A 19,715-nucleotide genomic window follows, 5' to 3' on the forward strand; every position below is an offset into this window, starting at 1 on the left:
AAGATTATTGCAAGCCTAGGAGAGAGGCTCAAAGAAGATTAAATTCTCCAATGATAGAAGTGATCAAGAAAAAGATAATTAAAAGGTTCAAAAGGTGCAAAGAGAAGAAAAAGGCATTTCATGACAAGCACATAACCCAAAAACACTTTATTCAGGGTCAAGAAGTTCTTCTTTATCATTCACGCATAAAGATATTCCCGGGAAAACTGCGATCTCGATGGCACATACCTTTTATTGTTATAAAAGTGTTTGAACACGGTGCGGTTGAAATTAAGAGTTTCGAAACAAATCAAATATTTAAAGTGAATAGGCACCGCTTGAAACCATTTTATGAAGGCTTTGACACGGGAGAATTTGATAACGTAACATTGGAAGCCCCAATTTACGAAGGTTGACGGAAGCGGGACTATGTCTTGGCAAAGACGTTAAACAAATGCATTGTAAATAAATAATCTCCGCTTGAAGTTTTGGGTGTTTCTAAGCTTGAAGTTGGTCTAAAAATAAGCATATGGAAATCTAGAAATGATCTTGGTGAAGTTTGAAAAAAATGCAAAAAAAATTTGAAATTTACGCGGGTACCCGCGCAGCTGTTGCGCGACCGACCCCCAGCCGCACAGATTCCGAGTTCCAAATTACCCCAACATGGGGTGCTCTATGATTGTTGCGTGCGGCCGCCCCTCACCCGCGCAAAGTTTGCGAGGGTAGCCGCGCAAATATGCCACTTCATAAGAAAGTTTCGAGCCACTTCATATGCTTCCTTTGCGCGACCAAGCTTTCATCCATGTGTATTTAGGCATCCAAGAACTCCACCCACACATCATTGTGCGACCCATTGTTGTTTCCGTACCGTCCTCGCGAGTCTCCTCCACCTTGATCCCGGTATGATCCTTCCTTACTCTCATCCTAAGCATTGAGGACAATGCTTAATTTTAAGCTTGGGGTGAGGTAATCTTTATCTTTTATTTTTTTATTGCATTTAGGTTGTATATAGTTTCATTTAGAGTAAGTCATTTAGGTCATTCATAAAAATTGCACAAAAAATTCAAAAATATTGCATATTTTCTTTCTTTCTTTTCTAATTTTCATACTTTTTAGATGCATTCTAGTTTAAGTTCATGCATTTTTGTTCTCTATTGTCTTCTCATCCCTACAGGTACCATAGCGCCGAGTCATAAGTATTGAATCATAGATTGGTCTCGGGTCTTAATATGGAATTCCTTGTATTGGATAAATGGGACACGTTTTGAGCCTCACAGACCACTTTGAGACCGCTTATGTGGGGGTCAGATGCAGGTAGCTTGATTGGGTCTAGGTGCGGAGGGATGTGGTTAGTCATGCCAATGTGTGCGAGCAAATATTAGCCCGGTAAGGTATTTTGAAGACATTGAAGATATTGAAGACTCGCATCTTGGTTTTGGGGGGAGTACCCCTCAGTACTCCCGAGTCTCGTCCGAGCCTTACTTAGTTAGATTCTCACCGCCTTTTTAAGATAGGTCATCATTTTTCTAGGGGTCTAGAGTAGATAGTTAGATAGATTTTGTTTATCACACCTTGCATTGAGGTGCTTGATGAACTTTGAAGTGGGTCCACCAATTCACATCTTTTGGGACCAAGTTTTTTCGGTAACACCCATTTTTGAGTCATATCCCACCCTTTTTAGTTGATCTTGGCACATTTTCAATGATCATTAGGTGTTCATGTTAGCCTCCACCCTATGTTACATGGTGAAATTCCTTAGACATTCCAAGAAGAAAACACAAAAAAATGAAGAAATTGGAAAAGTGAAGACAAAAAGAAACAATGAAGAAGATTAAAGAAAAGCAAAAAAAACAAAGAAGAAAAAAAATGAAGAAAAGAGCAACACAAAAAGATGAACAAGAATCCAAGTTCAAGATTAATAAAAAAAAATAAAAAAAAATTGAAGATTTAAGAAGACTGAATATCAAACAACAAAGAGGCTGAAGAAATAACAGAAGTTCAAGATTGAAGATTTAAGTTGTTAGGTTTAGATTTAGGTTAAGTAGAATTTTTATTATTTTATTTTATTTTTGATTTTTGGTGAGAAAAGGCCTTGACGATGAGACGGTAAACTGTAAATGACAGTACAAGGGAGAAGCCTCTGAAACCGGATGTTTGCCCGGAGACCGCGTTGCAAAACCCTATTTCGTACTATACACTTTAGCCTGACAAATGTAGGAATCATAGTGTGTGAAGATGCGTCTTTCCTTCGTGCACTATGGTCTACATTGGTGATTTAAAGTGCCCCCACTGGGCGCATCTCTGTTTCCTTTGTCTTGCACACTGCGACTACATCCAGCCGTGATCTATTCGCCCATCAAGTAGTTGAGAATGTGGTTTATGGTTCTAAAGCGGGGAACATTTTCAAGATGCGTAGGGTCCATGAAGGACTAATTCTGACCATGTTGACTGATTTTGACCAAGTTCTATGGTACCTTTCTTTTTCCTTTTTAGTTTAGCTCATCCCGATCTCATATTAGTCTTGTTCTAACTTGAGGACAAGTTAGGTTTAAGCTTGGGGTGATTTGATAGCTTATTTTATTTCCTTATTTTTATTAGTTTATTTTAGATTTTTAGCTCTTTTTATTAGTATTGCATTGTATATTCTTTATTTTCTTTATCATGGATCGTATCGGGGATTTTTTATTTTGCATGAGGAATTTTGCAGGGTTTTGGAGCTCATTGCGGTTGTGGTTTGACTGGAGTTGGGCTTAGTGGGCTTTCCGATGCATTATTGGGCTTGACGGATCCACCAAAGAAGATTTGGGCTTAAAAAGATAAAGGCTTGGATGAAGTTGGCTTGTGAAAAATGGATCATGGATTGTTAATTTGGGCTTGGAGCATCCATTTTTGAAGCTAAATGATGATTGGTTGGTTTAAATCACATGGATATGGAGGGGACCAAAGGAATCTTTGGTAGTGGAAAGGTGGAGTGAAGGAATGAAGGACCAATAGCATTACAACAACATTTGCGCGGGTAAAATTTTCGTCGCGCGGGTACCCGTGCAACTGCCCAGTTTGGGCATTTTGGTCATTTGGCTTGCCATTACCTTGGGGGATCAGATCTAGCAGCCAGAATCTCGATTTGACACCATTGGAGAGCTGAAGAAGGCGATTTTGAAGCTCAAGAGTCATTTCTTTTCATCTTTCCAAGTTATTTGGTAGTTTCTTTATGCAATTAGACTTTTGTGATTGTTGTTCTATTGACATGAGTGGCTAAACTCTCTATATTGGTTAACTTTGGTTAAAACCTTTGAATGTTTGTGGGGTTTTGAAGGATTCAAGCTAGATTATCAATTATCTTATGTTTATGGTTCTCGATCATATTTCTTATGCTTGTTTAATGCTTTGATCATGAGCTTGGCACTTGAATGTGCTATTGTTAGTTTATTACTTTGGTTTTGCATTGAATCATTGAATTAACTTAGAACAAGGGCTTTATGATGGTAAAAATCATCTCTAGTTTATGAATCATAGCTCCTTTATGGATGTGTAAGCATTGATATCCTCTAGGAATTGGGGATTCCTTCTTTCTTAAGGCTAATTAACTTCTTGGGTTCAATTGCTTCAATTAAACCCTTGATCTTGATTAAGAAGGTGTGTTGTGGGCTTCCCCAACCTCCATACTACCTAAGAGGAATCTTGGCATATCATGCTTCATGATTGCTATAACCAATTTGGGATGAATGATAAGCTTCATGTTGAATCCTAATGATAAACACACAAATGTTCATTGTATTGAATTGCCTTGGTTAACCAATTGTTCCCAACATTTAAGCATCTCACTATCTTGCTTAATTGCAAGTTTTTAGTTATTCAAGTCTTTTAGTTTTGAAGCAATCATAACACCCCCCCCCTTCAGTTTAATTGTAGTTAGTTAGTTTATTTACAATAGTTCTTTTAGATTGCATTGGTGATTGAATACAACAATTTCCCCGAAGATCGATACCCATTTTTACCATTATATTACGTTTTATTTGCAAACAAAGGGTGTAATTTGCTTGGTGGACTTAACATCCCACCAAGTTTTGGCGTCGTTGACGGGGAAATTGGTTATTGTTATTTGATTGTTTATGCCTAGATCTACAAGAACCGGTGAACTATTCTACAATCCGGAAATTGAAAAAGAAGCAAAAAGGTTGAAAAATTTAGCCAAACAAGCAAAGCAACAACAACTAGTTCAAGCTTCTTCCTCTTCTCCACTAATCAACATAGAATACCAAGTTCACACTTCAAGTGATACAAACACCGAGCCGAGTTCTCCAATTGTTGGTCATTCCTTTGAAGACATTCCGTTTGAAAACTACATAGCCATGAATCACACTCCACCTCACAATCCCAACCCAAACCCAAACAAACAAGATGCCAATACACCACCCCAATAACCAAGACAACAACAAGAACCTCTCATTGATATGCCACCTTGGAATCAAGCCCCTCCTCAAAACCAACCCAATTATCAACAACCACAACCACAAAACCAACAATTCCACCAAAACAACCAACCTCAAACCAATGCTTTTCAAGTTCAACATCAAGTACATTACCCAAATCAACCCAATTACCAACACCCACCAATGTACCAAAACCTAATGTACCCCCAACAACAACCCCCCTACAACCAATATCCTAACTACCAACCTTATCCACCACTAATCTACAATCCCCAACAATACCCATATCCACCTTACCAACAACCACCCAATTACATGCAACAATATCCCAATAACCCCAATCCACCCAACCCCCCCTCAAGAGTTGACACTTCGACAAATGATGGAGACGGATGTTACTCGCACACCTCTTGGTGTTGTTTATCCCGCAAACCGCCGAGGGATTGAATTGAAGTCAAGTTTCATACATCAACTCACCAAGTTCCATGGTTTGGATAGAGAAGATCATCAAAGGCATTTGAAGTCCTTTCATATGATATGTGTTAGCATGTTGCCCGAACACGTGACATTGGATGATTTCAAGCTAACCGCCTTCCCGCTCACCTTGGAAGATAAAGCTAGAGAGTGGTTATTCAACTTACCACCGGGATCTATTCACACATGGGAAGAGTTACTCAAAGCCTTCAATAGCAAGTTTTATCCCACCTCCCGGATATCAAGTCAAAGAAGCGACATTTTGGGGATTCGTCAAGGGGAGAATGAGACATTTCATGATTTTTGGGAGCGATTCAACAACTTGTGTACAAGTTGTCCTCAACACAACATACCTGAACACCTACTTCTTCAACAATTTTATGAGGGTATGAATGAAAAAGATCGAATGATGATTGATGCTTCAAGTGGTGGTGACATCTTCAACAAGACACCTCAAGAGATAAGATCACTTTTTGGAACCATTTCTCAAAATCAAAGGAACTTTGGGACTCGAAATGAAATGAAGAGAAATTCTCCACAAGTGGTTGGTGAAGTTAGCAACACTCAACACTTGGAATCAAAACTCTTGGATTTGACTAATGTGCTAAGTCAAATGGTGGTGGGAAGTGGTCAACAATTGATGGTATGCGGTATTTGTGCCATGACGGGGCATTATACGGATAAATGCCCCACAATTGGAAGTGAACCGGAGTATGTGACTGCAATGGGAGGATATCAAGGTCAACCAAGACCCATGGGATTTCAAAACAACTTCAACCCAAATTGGCGGAATAACTCAAACAACTCATACCCACCAAAATTTGAAATTAGAAATTAGAAGAAAGTTAATTAATGAAATTAATATGCATTTATTATTACATTTATTGTAATTATTACATTTAATTATTATGTGGAAATTAATAAAACGAAAAAAACCACAAAATGTCATGTGGAAAAAAAAATTAATTGAAATTAACCACAAAATGACATGTGGCAAAATCAATGAGAGTGTGACATGTGGCAAAAGTTTTTTATTTATTAAGGAGGATAATCACCCTGCAAGTCACCACTTAGGCTGTGAGGAGTGGTCACAGCCAACTCAACGTCACGTAGGTATTTTAGCATTTCACAATCAACCCACTAGGTTGTGGAAATAATGTTCACCAGTGGGTTGGTGGTGAAGAGGCAAAAAGAATGAGAGAATGAGAAAAAATGGAAACTTTTATAACCATTAGTCAATCACCTTACCCGTCTTCATGCGTCTTGGCAACCACTTCACAGCCAACCTACCGGAGTCAGAGACGATGTTAACGCGTGGGTTGGCTTCCCACATAGGAACTCACGCGTGAATTAACCCCCACTCCGGATAGTCTTAGCGTGCTCCGGTCCCTCTCTGTAGCCAATGCAAGAGGAAGCCAGTTCATAGCCTGTACGTAACTGTCCGAGACCAAAGCTTGGGGATCTTGGTCAACTCCACTAATCATGATCTAACATTATTATTTCTAGTAACTACTTGGGCCATGCGATTGAGGGCCTACGTAATGCATTCCAACTTTTCAGCGTATTTAATAACTAATATTATATTACATAATTTATTTTAAAAAAATATATATATATTATATTACATAAATTGTAAAATTGTAAAAATGAAAGCTTGTTATCTAAAAAAACAAAATTTAACACTTAATAAACGATACGATATTAATTAGCAAAAGCTCTTCGTTTGAATGTCGAGACTTTGGAGACCTCAGCTGCAAAAGACTACAAAATTATTTGATTCAGAGTATTGTAGTATGTCAGCATTAATAATTTATTTGATTCAATCTTTTTTTTCTTGTTGGTTTGTGACAATATGTCTTTCCAAGAGGTTTAAACTAGCTTTTCTTCCACATAAACAAACAAGAAAGGGATTTGGTGCGATCAACGCGTTGTTATATAGAATACGATTTTACTATTTCAACTCCGTTCTTAATTTATTGTATCTAGAATGATATTAAAATATGAACGTCTTTGTGTGAAAAAAATCAGTAATGTTTGATTAAATATAAAATGATCTATAAAATGTCAAATCACTTAGTTAACATAACAATTATTATCAATATATGTAATTGCTGCAAGCTGCTTTCCCACACTTCATTTATCGGTTACAACATTTTTTTTGGAACGGCGACTGGTTATAATATATAGAATCGTCTATTAAGATATATGAGAAAGAAAACAAGAAAAATACAGTAGATTTTATATGAATATAAAGAAAACATCATTAATAATTTTTTACGCGTGCCAAATGATGAAAACAAAGAATATATCTTTCATATATCCTTCCGGTTGTCATTTTATAGGAAAATAGGAGCAAAAAGGATATTCTTTATATTAGTTAATCTAGTAGGAAATTTTTTGAAAATCAATGTGAAAATTAAAAAAAAAATTAATTCTGTCAATATTTTTCAAAACCAACATCATAATTGGACTCAAAATGATGCATAGCTGACACATCTAAAATAATAAAAAAAAAGATTTAGCGGTATTTTTTTTTGTTGAAATGTGCATATATATACATATCTATATGTATATGCAATGTTCTAAATAACGTTAGACGTGACTTGACGGCAATGTCAAACCTCCAATTTTTACAAGACATGACGAATCACATCGTTTGTAAGGTATAACTTAAGTCGGTAATTTTGTATATAACTGATAATTTTATATACTATATTTTTTCAATTATTATTCATTTTTATATACATATATGAATTAAGATGATATTTTGTTAAAGTTTGACGTCAATTATAAACTTTGAAGTCATGACACGCTACGACGAAACCATTGCAAGCTTTTTAGAACCTTGTGTTCATGTATACACATTTAAATATGCATCAAATCTACTTATATAAATATTTATTTTGTGTTCTTTTATATTTTTAAGTTGCAATTCTTTTAAATGGCCTTAGAGTCTCATAGTTATGTTGGTTTTGAAAAATTTTGAAAAAAATTATAAAAATGTGTATATATGAATATTCATATATATATATATATATATATATATATATATATATATATATATATATATATATATATATATATATATATATATATACTTTCAAAAACAAAAAAGTTTGTCAATTCTATTTTTAAGCTTAGATATGGGTTAGATGCAATATTTGAGGAGTGACGCGGTCTTGGTTTCGAAAAACATTGAGCGGATTAAGAGTTCTCAGGTTCTCATATAAATTTGCGTTCTCAAAATAACTTAACTCGAATTATCCATGTGAATAGATTTCGTGTTTTTCTTTTCAATTTAGACCTCGTTTTCTTCATGGATTGTATGTACATACCTACATACTGAAGATATACATAGTTTTTAGACAAAATCACATAAATGGTCCATGTGGTTTATCAAATGTCACAAACTCAGTTATTGTTAATTTTTTTTATAAACATGGTCCATGTGGTTTCCAAAACATATATGAATGATCGTTTTTACGAACACTGTTTGTTTTTCTCTTTTATTGTGAGGGTAATTTCGGGTAGTAGGGATTAAGTTTTGACAATTGGTAAACCATAGGGACAACTTATGTAATTTTGTCTATATTTTATCTTTATGAGTTTTTTTTTCCATCATTTTACTTTTTAAAATTCCACTTTAATCCTTCAGTTTGAACTTTATAAAATATTATTTTCACTTTTTTATTTTCTAAACTTTTGTGTTTATCCCTCGCATTATATATAATTTAATTTTTCTTAATAACTTTAGTTCGTTAACCTATAAAAAACTATTTTTTAACGTGCTTATTTTAATATATGTATCAGTATAAATTGAATGTCATCAACATTTCAACGTGAATTACATTATTTTATTTTTTAAAATTTTACTTGTTTTATTTATGTGCGTGTCAACGTAAATTCGAGTTTGTCTATGCTTGGATAATTTTTCCATTATTTTCTCGTTATTAATTTTATTTACATTTCTTACGTATGACTCTGGTAACATATACTAAGTTTAGCTCATTAACATAAAAGAAATGTATTATATTCGATTTTGTCTATGTCTCGACGTAATGGTTTTTTTTACATTTTTGTGCTTAATTTTATTTATATCCCACGCATATAATTAAGGTCACAGATAATAACTTTTGTTTGTTAATTAGAAAAAATAATTTACATGTTTACTTTTATGTATGTGTCCGTATAAATTAAAAGTAGTCAATATTTTGACGTATATATTTACATATTTTTATGTATTTTAAATGTATAAACATATTTTTTTTTACTTATTTATATGTATTTTTAACCATTTTACATATTTTTTTTATGTATTTTTATGTTTTATTTTTTATGTATTATGTATTTATATGTATTTTTACGTATTTATGTATTTTTTAAAGCTTTTTATAGAGATGTTTATGTATTTTAAATGTATAAACGTATTTTTGACGTATTTATATCTATTTTTAAGTATTTTACATATTTTTTTTATGTATTACGTATTTATGTATTTTTTTAAGTGGTTTATATAGATGTTTTTATATATTTATGTATTTTAAATGTATAGACGTATTGTTTTACGTATTTATATGTATTTTTTAAGTATTTTACATATTTTTTGTGTGTTTTTATGTGTTTTTTTATGTATTATATACTTATATGTATTTTTTCGTATTTATGTATTTTTTTTTAGTTTTCCTATATAGATGTTTATATATTTTTATGTATATTAAATGTTTAATTGTATTATTTTTATGTGTTTATATATTTTTTACGTAAAAATAACACAATTAAACATTTGATATACATAAATATAAGAAAACTAAAAAAAATACATAAATATGCAAAAATATATATAAATACATAATACATAAAAAAACCATAAAAACACACAAAAAATATGTAAAATACTTTAAAAAATACATATAAATACGTAAAAATATACGTTTATACATTTAAAACACATAAATATACAAAAACATCTATATAAAAAACTTTAAAAAAATACATAAATACGTAATACATAAAAAATATGTAAAATACTTAGAAATCGATATAAATACGTAAAAAATACGTTTATACACTTAAAATATATAAAAATCTATATAAAAAGCTTTAAAAAATACATAAATACGTAAAAATATATATAAATACATATAAATACATAATATATAAAAAATAACACATAAAAATCATGTAAAATGGTTAAAAATACATATAAATAAGTAAAAATATACTTTTAAACATTTAAAATACATAAAAATACGTAAATATATACATATAAAAACATAAAAAATACAAAAATACGTAAAAATAGAAATAGATATGTAAAAAATATGTTTATACATTACATAAAAATTTTGACGAAATTTGCAAAAAATCTCATTATTTTCGAAAAATTAACAATTTGGTCTCGTGACCTGCTGAACAGGTCAAAATGGCTAAAGTGAATAAATTAGCTGATTTCTTGGACTTTTCTATTCAAAAGGTAAAAAAGTCAGGACTTTTTTATTTAAAAAATAAAATTTAGGATTTTATTAAAATTTTGCCCAAAATATTGGTATTTTTCTGGAGATATCTATTTTATGTACGAGTAGGTATAAATTCAAGTTTGTGTACATTTCGAATAATATTTTTTATATTTTCGTGCTTATTTTTATTTATGAAAAAAGTAAGCACATATACAAAAATAGTGGAAAGAAAATAATAAATAAATAAATAAATACTAGTTAACTAATTAAACCTATAATTTTTTACACTAAAAGAAAAAATGAGTTTGCTGGTTAACTAAGTAAGTGTATACAAAAAGTTATTTTTACTTCAACGCATTATAAAGCTTTTTTGTTATGTTGATTATGAACATTTATTTAACTATTTGAAATTTTAAAAGATCAATTAAATTTATAGAGAATGGATTGTTAGTCATTATGTCATTTATTTATTTATTAATGTTTTCGTACTTATTTGTGGGTGTTTATTCTTTATTCTTTCATACATAAAAATAAGCACGGAAATATAAAAAAATTATGTCGAAACGTAGACGAACTCGAATTTAAACCGACATGTACATAAAAAAAGTAAGCTAGCTTTTTCTATAAAGTAATGATCAACGAAAGTTCTAAAATTTACGTCGAATATATCAAAACGTTGACCACCTTCAATTTATATTGATATATACATAAAAATAAGCACATATTTTTTAATTAACAAACGAAAGTTGTTATATGTGACCCGACTTATACGTATGAAACACAAAAAGTTAAGCACAAAAACGTAAAAAATAAAAAATAAAAAAAAATAAAAATTAAAACATAAGCAAAACTCAAATATAATACGTTTTATTAAGTTAACGAATGAAATTTATTATATGTAACCCGAGTCATACATAGGAAATATACATAACATTAAGCACGGAAACATAAAAAAATTACGTCAAAATATAGACAAACTCGAATTTAAACCGACACGAGCATAAAAAAACAAGTAAGTTTTTCTTTTTAAAAAATAGATTAACGAACGGAAGTTCTAAATTCACGTCGAAACGTTAACCACCTTCAATTTATATCGGTACATATATCAAAATAAACACTTCAAAATTATTGTTTTTAGGCTAACGAACGAAAGTGATTAAGAAAATTAAATTATATATACTACAAGAATAAACATGAAAGTTTAGAAAATGGATATGTGAAAATAATATTTTACAAAGTTTAAAGTGAAGGGTCAAAGTGAAATTTTAGAAAGTAGAAGGGTGGAAAAACCACAAACTCAAACACATAAAATATAGATAAGATTATTTAAATGGTCTATATGGTTACCTATTGTCACAAACTAGTCTTTGCTGTCTGAAAGACTAAATTACCCTCACACTAACGAACAAAAACTAATGGTGTTAGCAAAAAGCACCATTCATGCAAGTTTTGCAAACAACAAGGACCATGTTCGTAAAAAAAAAATAGTAAGGACCGAGTTAGTAGTTTTTGGTAACCAGAAGGACCATTATGGATTTTTTTAGTTATTATCACATGATCATTTCAATTATGACATGTCTTAATCATTGATTATTGGGAAAATGACACGGTAGTCCATTAATGTTTGCTTTTTGGTTCGATTAGGCTCTAATTGTTATTTTTTTTTTTGTAGAATAGGTCACTTATATTTTATTTAACCTGTCAATTACGTCATTTTGACTTAAATTAGCAGGTTAACCGGTTTAGGCTAGCTTACGTGCATAAATCTTGTCAACGTGGCGGACAAGTCATCTAAAGTGTATTTACGACGCATCGATTCTAGGTACAATTTTATTACCTTATACTGATCATGATCTCATTCATTATTCCCTTATTGAGCTACATAAAGAAAACCCTAAGCACTGTGCATCGATGTCTTCGTCTTCTTCTTTGCCTCAAGTGACGCAATGTTTGAGGATTGTCCCACATCAAGGAGAATGTATGAGTTGCTACGGTAGCTTACTCGCCATGGAACGAAGGTCGTAGACTTGGGAGAACCTTGGACGTCGCTTTTGGAACTGTATTAACTCACTGGTAAGGTTTTGAATTTCCTACATTCCCAGAAATGCGTTGTATTATGGATACAAAATGTTGTTTCCTTTGATAAAAGCCTTCAATTTTCGACATTCGAAACCCTAAACCCTAGTATATGGTAATGTGTTTTTCGTCTTCTTCTTTGCCTCAAGTGATGCAACGTTTAAGGATCGTTTTTGGTAAACCAAAAGGACCATTATAGATTTTTTTAGTTTTTATCACATGATCATTTCAATTATGACATGTCTTAATCATTGATTATTGGGGAAATGACACAGTAGCCCATTAATGTTTGCCTTTTGGTCCGATTAGGTCCTGATTGTTATTTTTTGCAGAATAGGTCACTTATATTTTATTTAACCTATCAATTACGTCATTTTGACTTAAATTAGCAGGTTAACCGGTTTAGGCTAGCTTAAGTGGATAAATCTTGTCGACGTGGAGGACAAGTTATCTAAAGTGTATTTACGATGCATCGATTCTAGGTAAAATTTTAATTACCTTATATTGATCATGATCTCATTCATTATTCCCTTATTGAGCTACATAAAGAAAACCCTAAGCACTGTGCATCAATGTCTTTGTCTTCTTCTTCGCCTCAAGTGATGCAACGTTTGAGGATCGTCCCACATCAAGGAGAATGTAGGAGTTGCTACGGTAGCTTACTCGCCATGGAACGAAGGTCGTAGACTTGCGAGAACCTTGGACGTCGCTTTTGGAACTGTATTAACTCACTGGTAAGGTTTCGAATTTCCTATATTGATAGAAATTAGTTGTATTATGGATACAAAATGTTATTTCCTTTGATAAAAACCTTAAATTTTCGGTATTCGAAACCTAAACCCTAGTATATGGTAATGTGTTTTTCGTCTTCTTCTTCGCCTCAAGTGATGCAACGTTTGAGGATCGTTGTCTTCGTCTTCTTCTTCGCCTCAAGTGATGCAACTATTGCTTGGTGTGGCATCGATGTCTTGTCTTCTTCTTCGCCTCAAGTGATGCAACGTTTGAGGATCATCCCACATCAAGGAGAATGTAGGAGTCGCTACGGTAGCTTACTCGTCATGGAACGAAGGTCGTAGACTTGGGAGAACATTAAACGTCGCTTTTGGAACTGTATTAACTCACTGGTAAGGTTTCGAATTTCCTACATAGACAGAAATGAGTTGTATTATGGATACAAAATGTTGTTTGTTTTTGTTTGCTTTAGTGCACCTTATAAACCCTAGTATATGGTAATGTGTTTTTCGAATGTCAGAAAAAGGGTATCAAGTTTCATTACTTTGAGTGGATGGATGGCGAGCAAGAGGATTTGTATTATATGGAACTTGTTTACCACACAAACCAAGAGTTGAACAGGAAGGAGGATAACAATGAACTGGAAAGTTTCGGAAAGAAACTTAGGGAGTTGCAGGGTGTTCATGACAAGAATGTGAGCTGAATATACTGAAGATGACCACTATGAAGAGGACAAGTGACTGGTAGAGGTTGGTTATGGTGATGTTGGTGGGCTTCGTGATCAAGGTAGTGGTTTGAAGCTGCTTGACTAGGTTTTTTTATAGGTTTTTGTATATGGGTGATGATATTAAAATTCCAACTAGGTTTCTGGGGGAAGGGTTAATTGTTTAAGAAAAGTTGTATGTGTTAATGGTAGTTGTATGGCAGTTGTATGGTATTTTTATGGCAGTTGAATGGTATTCAGTAACAGTTAGGGATCCCATACCAGTTATGCATTTTTTATTATAATGTTGGTAGATGTGTCACAACATTCTTTTGTATGTGTACTGCTAAGTCCCTTTCACATGGTTTTTGTAAAGTTATGTATTTGTATTAAAAGTGTGTACTTTCTATCATAAACAAATGGAATTGTCCCTACTTGTTTATTATAATATCATCAATATTGGGAATATTTTAGTGGTAGTGGGGTACCAGATTAGATAAAAGACAAGGGAACTCTATAGTTTTCCTTATTAGATATCCCATGCAAAGATCCGAATGAATGCATACTATACTAAAAATAGAAACATACTTTGAAATCACCCACAATTCACAATTTGACATGACATATGATACTTAAATAACAACATACTTTTAGTACTTAAATAACAACATAGTTTCAATGGTACTTAAATAAAAAAATACTTTTAATCTTTAACTACCAACAAACTTTTAATCCTTTGATCATTCATAATTCATCCAAAATATAGCATGCACAATTTGACATTACATATTATACATATCAAAAGAAGCCAAATTTAACATAATTCTATGCATACATATTCATAGTACCAAACATAGTCTTACTAAACATGAAACTTAGTAAAATCAAACATAATCATTATTCTATCACAAGTTCCTTCTCAATTGAGTTCCAAGGTTGTAGAATGCTCTAAACCAAGTTTTAGGGTCTTTATCTATTAGATATTTATAAGCATTAGGATTCAATGCTTCCATTTCCTTCATGACAACTTTGAAAGATGATTCAATCGAAGCTTTGCAAGCTCTCCAGAACCATGTTTCATAGTGTGATCCACTAAATGTTTTCTTTAAGTTTTGGCAAATATGTTGTAACGCCCGCAAGATAGGGCTCGATAATTAAAGAATAATAGTATAATTAATAGTTACAACGATAATTAGGCATTATCAAAGAAGGATTATTCAGGGAAAATAATCTAAATGAAAGTCGTAGTAATCGTTAATGTGACATCCCCATTTTCACGACCAGAAAAGACCGATTTCGATTATGCTTTTATAATAAAATCAGAGTAATCTTTCAAATAAAAGTGATGCGGAATTTGTTCCCAAAATAAAATATGATAAAAATTTATCAAAGCATTTTTTAAAGAAATGTATTTTCATTATATTACAAAACCTCGGGATGTCAAGTTCCGATACAGACCAAAAGCATAAACAGTATAATATAGGCCTTACAACATTTATTTACATCTACTGGCCTATAATCCAAAATCCATCGTCATTATCCAACTATGCTCTTGTTCCACTACATGTAATACAGAAAGCTGAGTGGGTCATGCTTGGGAGCCTGGTGAGAATATAGGGTTTTCAACCCACAATAAATAAATTTGTAATTTTCATCATCCAACAATAAATTTATTAAATTTCATCAACCAACAATAGCCCTGATTACCCGTTCCCGTTATCCTCACTTTACGTCCCTAAACACCTATCATAAGGGACCTAGCCTAAGGATTATCATCGGGATGGACACTACTGCTAGGGGGTTCCTCGGCAATAATTGTATGTAAGGCAACCATGAGGGGGATGGAGTACACCGGTGAACACATCGTTCACAAACACCTACAGGATGCGGGCCTGCTAGCGTTCCACTGGACTGTCTAGAAAAGTCTGTGGTCGTCATCTATACTCCCCTAGATGACTAGAATAATAACAACATCGAGGCCTCTCATTATTTTATCACAGATCAACTATTTCATCTACCCATGTTTTACCCAACATATTTGTGTTGGATTTGGTGTCTAAGCCCATAACTATATCTGGTATGTGCTGGACCTGATTGTAACATGGTCCTTTTGAGTTGCCTTCACCAGTGCAATTTGATAGGATGGACTTTTGAGAATAAGATTATTGGTGATTTATTAATATATTATAAGTATAATATATTAATTGAGAAATCATATTATTTAATTAGTATTGGTCAAGAATTAATTTGGAATTAATTTTGTGATCAAAAGTGACTAATTAAATCTAAGGGATTAATTATGTAAATCATCCATTCTTATAGTGTGGGCCAAAGATCCATTAGGGTGGGCTAAGTGGTTCATGGATAGTCCATGGAGCCTAATGGATATGGAAGGTCATGGTGCATTAGGGTTTCATGGATGAAACCCTAGCTTTGAGAAACACTATAAAAGAGTTCCCTTAGTGATGAAATTGGCTAACACATGTACACAAGGGCATAGAACCGGTTTTGAAGCTACAAGTCTTATTTTCTAAAGCCTCCTTTGCATATTGGTGTTTGTGACACATTAGAGGCACAACACTTGAGGTGCTCAAGATTCCAAGGTCAAGAACTACACAAGAGGTAAGTTATCTAACTAGTTGTTACTTTGAATTGTATGCTAGTTAAGTTATATGCTTTGGAAATTTGAAAATACATGTATAATTAGAGAAAACATAGTTCCAAAGCATTTAGGGTTGCATGTGCACCATAGGAGTGTTATAGTGCTTAAAACCCAACAGTGGTATCAGAGCCTAGGATTGCTTTCTATTATACTTGATGCACACTTGTTTTCAAAGCTGAAAATCGATTTTTTTGCATTCTGACAGATAAACTCGCCGAGTACATGAACAGACTCGACGAGTCCACTTAGTAAGGCATCAACTCGGCGAGTCCAACTCATGTACTCGACGAGTTGGTGCTCCTGTATGCAGAAACTTCGAGTTCTTGGCCAGAAATGGATAAAGTCATTACCACAAACTGTTTTGTAATCATAAAAATTGTATTTTCTGAATTGGTAATGATTGTCTTCATCCATTTGAAAGGCAATTGTCAAATGTTTAGATAAAAAGTAATTATATGTAGTATTTGATATGAATTGTCTTGTAATGAGTTTGCTTAGATCAATAGGAAAAATTATGTGATGATTGTGTTTGATCCAAAAATTTGATCTAATTGTTCATGAAATTTGTTATTGTAACTTGCCCTCAAGTTCTATGAAAGGTCACATTCATGGATATTAAAACTTATAATGGTTCATAGGTTATGAATATGAAAGGTCTTGAAAAGTTTCAAAACTTGCCCTCAAGTTTTGGAATTTGTAAAGTCACATTAATAAGACATTTAATTCCAAAACCCTAGGTTTTTAAAAGATTAAAATTCTACCCTTATACTATTGTAATATTAAATGTTAATACTTATTTATATGTATAAGAAAAGTCAGTCTTACCGTTAGTAGGCCTCATTCACAAAGCCAGTCTATAAGGGGGGTATAAGGTTACTGTCTATAAAATGGCAGTTTAATGGGTGTCCATTCTCACCCACCTCTTCCTTGACTGGTGGAGGGTCGTTAGCCGAAAAGGTAGGACGGGACATTAATTCTCGTTAAAAGTATAATGAAATTATAAAGTAACTAAACCTATTATTAAATTCCCAATCTTAGTTACTTTAGGAAAAATGTGAATAGGTGCTAATCCATGAAATTACACTTTGCACTTTATTAAGTCGTTAGTGGAGCGTGTGTGGTTAACCGGCACACTAATTTGGGACTAATAAAGAGTGTCAAAGGGTAGTTTAATGTTAATCATAGATCAATGGAGCGTGTGTGGTTAACCGGCACACTGGTTAGGTGATTTGTAACATTAAGAGTTCCAAGTATATTTGCATGGTTATTCACACCTTGTTTGTGATCCTCGGCATCCCAGTCACAAACTTGAGAGGGCACAATCGAGATTTAAACATGCCATTGAAAGTTCAATGAATCTCAAAAGAATATAGGAATTTCAAATCCAATTAAAACCTAATAAGTAATTTCGTTTTTCATGATGGAAATTGGTAAATCGTCATTTACCTACCTTCAAATATTTGAAAATTGGATTACGACATCCAATAAACTTAGTAGGGAGAACCATCTTTAATGGATCCAACTTCAATGATTGGATAAGAAACATTCGCATGGCCCTTCGATATGAGGACAAAGAATATGTCCTAGACAAGGAGCTGAAGGAAATTGATGAGAAAACTGCTACTCCCGAACAAATTGAGGAGTACCGGGTTCATAAGAGGGACGCGACAAAAGTGGCATGTATAATGATAACTACCATGTCTGCTGAGCTACAAAAGTCCTATGAGGACTTCTGGCCCTATGAAATGCACCAAGATTTGATGGAAAGGTACCATCAATCTGCTCGGTAGGAGAGGTATTAGATCATAGCATCCATGATTACCACTAAAATGAAGGATAGAGAGTCCATCACGGGCCACTTGCAGAAAATGCAAAGATATGTGGACCGCTTGCTAAAATTGAATGTCAACTTTGATGAAGAATTAACTATTGATATTATTCTTCATTCCCTACCTCCTTGTTATGATCAGTTTCGTATGACCTATCATATGAACAAGGAGGAGGTCACTCTTAGCAAGCTTCAGGGACTCCTCAGAACTGCTGAAAGCAACATGAAAGACAAATCTGTTACTACTACTCCTAATCCTACTGCTACTGCCCCTGTCCTGGCAATTGGACATGGTAAGGGTAAAAAGAGGAAGGCTCCTTCCAAGGGAAAATCCCGAGATGGATCTTCTTCTAGTGGAACCAAAGTTGGTTCTGTTGTGCCCTCTACCAATCCAAAGGAAGCAGAGTGCTTCCATTTCCATGAAAAGGGGCACTGGAAGCGAAGCTGCCCAAAGTACTTGCAGGATATTAATGATGAGAAAATCAAGCCCTCCTTTTCAGGTATTTACACTATTCATTCTAATGATACATCACATGCTAATTCTTGGGTCCTTGATACAGGTTGTGGTATTCACATTTGTTCTGATTTGCAGGGACTAAAAAGAAATAGGGATATGGAGAACGGGAAGATAAACTTAATCATGAGAAATAGGAAAGTGTTTCCTGTGACCAAGATTGGAGTTTATTCTTTATTGCTTGGTAATGGTTTAAATTTAGATTTGAATAATTGTTGTTTCTCTGCTGATTTGGCGAGAAATATTATTTACTTTCACAGTTTGTATAAACAAGGTTTTAACTTTGCTTTTAATAATAATAATGGTGGTATTTATATTTATTATAATGGTGTCTTTTATTTTGAAGCTTTACCTAGCAATGGTGTGTATGAAACTATGAATTTTGTAGATAACCTAGGAAATAATCTGTTACACATTGATTCATCTAATGATTTGGATAAAGCATGCTTGTGGCATTGTCGTCTTGGACATGTCAACAAGAAGCGCATAGGCCAACTCCAAAAGGCTGGAGTCTTGGAATCATTCGACTTGAAATCGGATGATACTTGCGAATTTTGTTTACTTGGAAAGATGACTAAGTCACCCTTTACTGGTACTTGTTAAAGGGGTGAGGGTTTGTTGGATCTCATACACACTGATCTGTGTGGGCCCTTCATATCTGTCACAAGAGATGCTAGCTGCTTCTATGTGACTTTTACTGATGATTATAGTAGGTATGGCTATATCTACTTAATCAAGCATAAGTCAGAAACCTTTGAAAAGTTCAAAGAGTTTAAGGCAGAAGTGGAGAATCAATTGGGCAGGAAGATAAAGGTACTCCGATCCGATCAAGGAGGAGAGTATCTTAGTATCGAGTTC

This window comes from Lactuca virosa, chromosome 5, assembly GCF_052849685.1.
Source record: "Lactuca virosa cultivar CGN04683 chromosome 5, Lactuca_virosa_CGN04683_v6, whole genome shotgun sequence".
NCBI classification, from domain to species: Eukaryota; Viridiplantae; Streptophyta; class Magnoliopsida; order Asterales; family Asteraceae; genus Lactuca; species Lactuca virosa.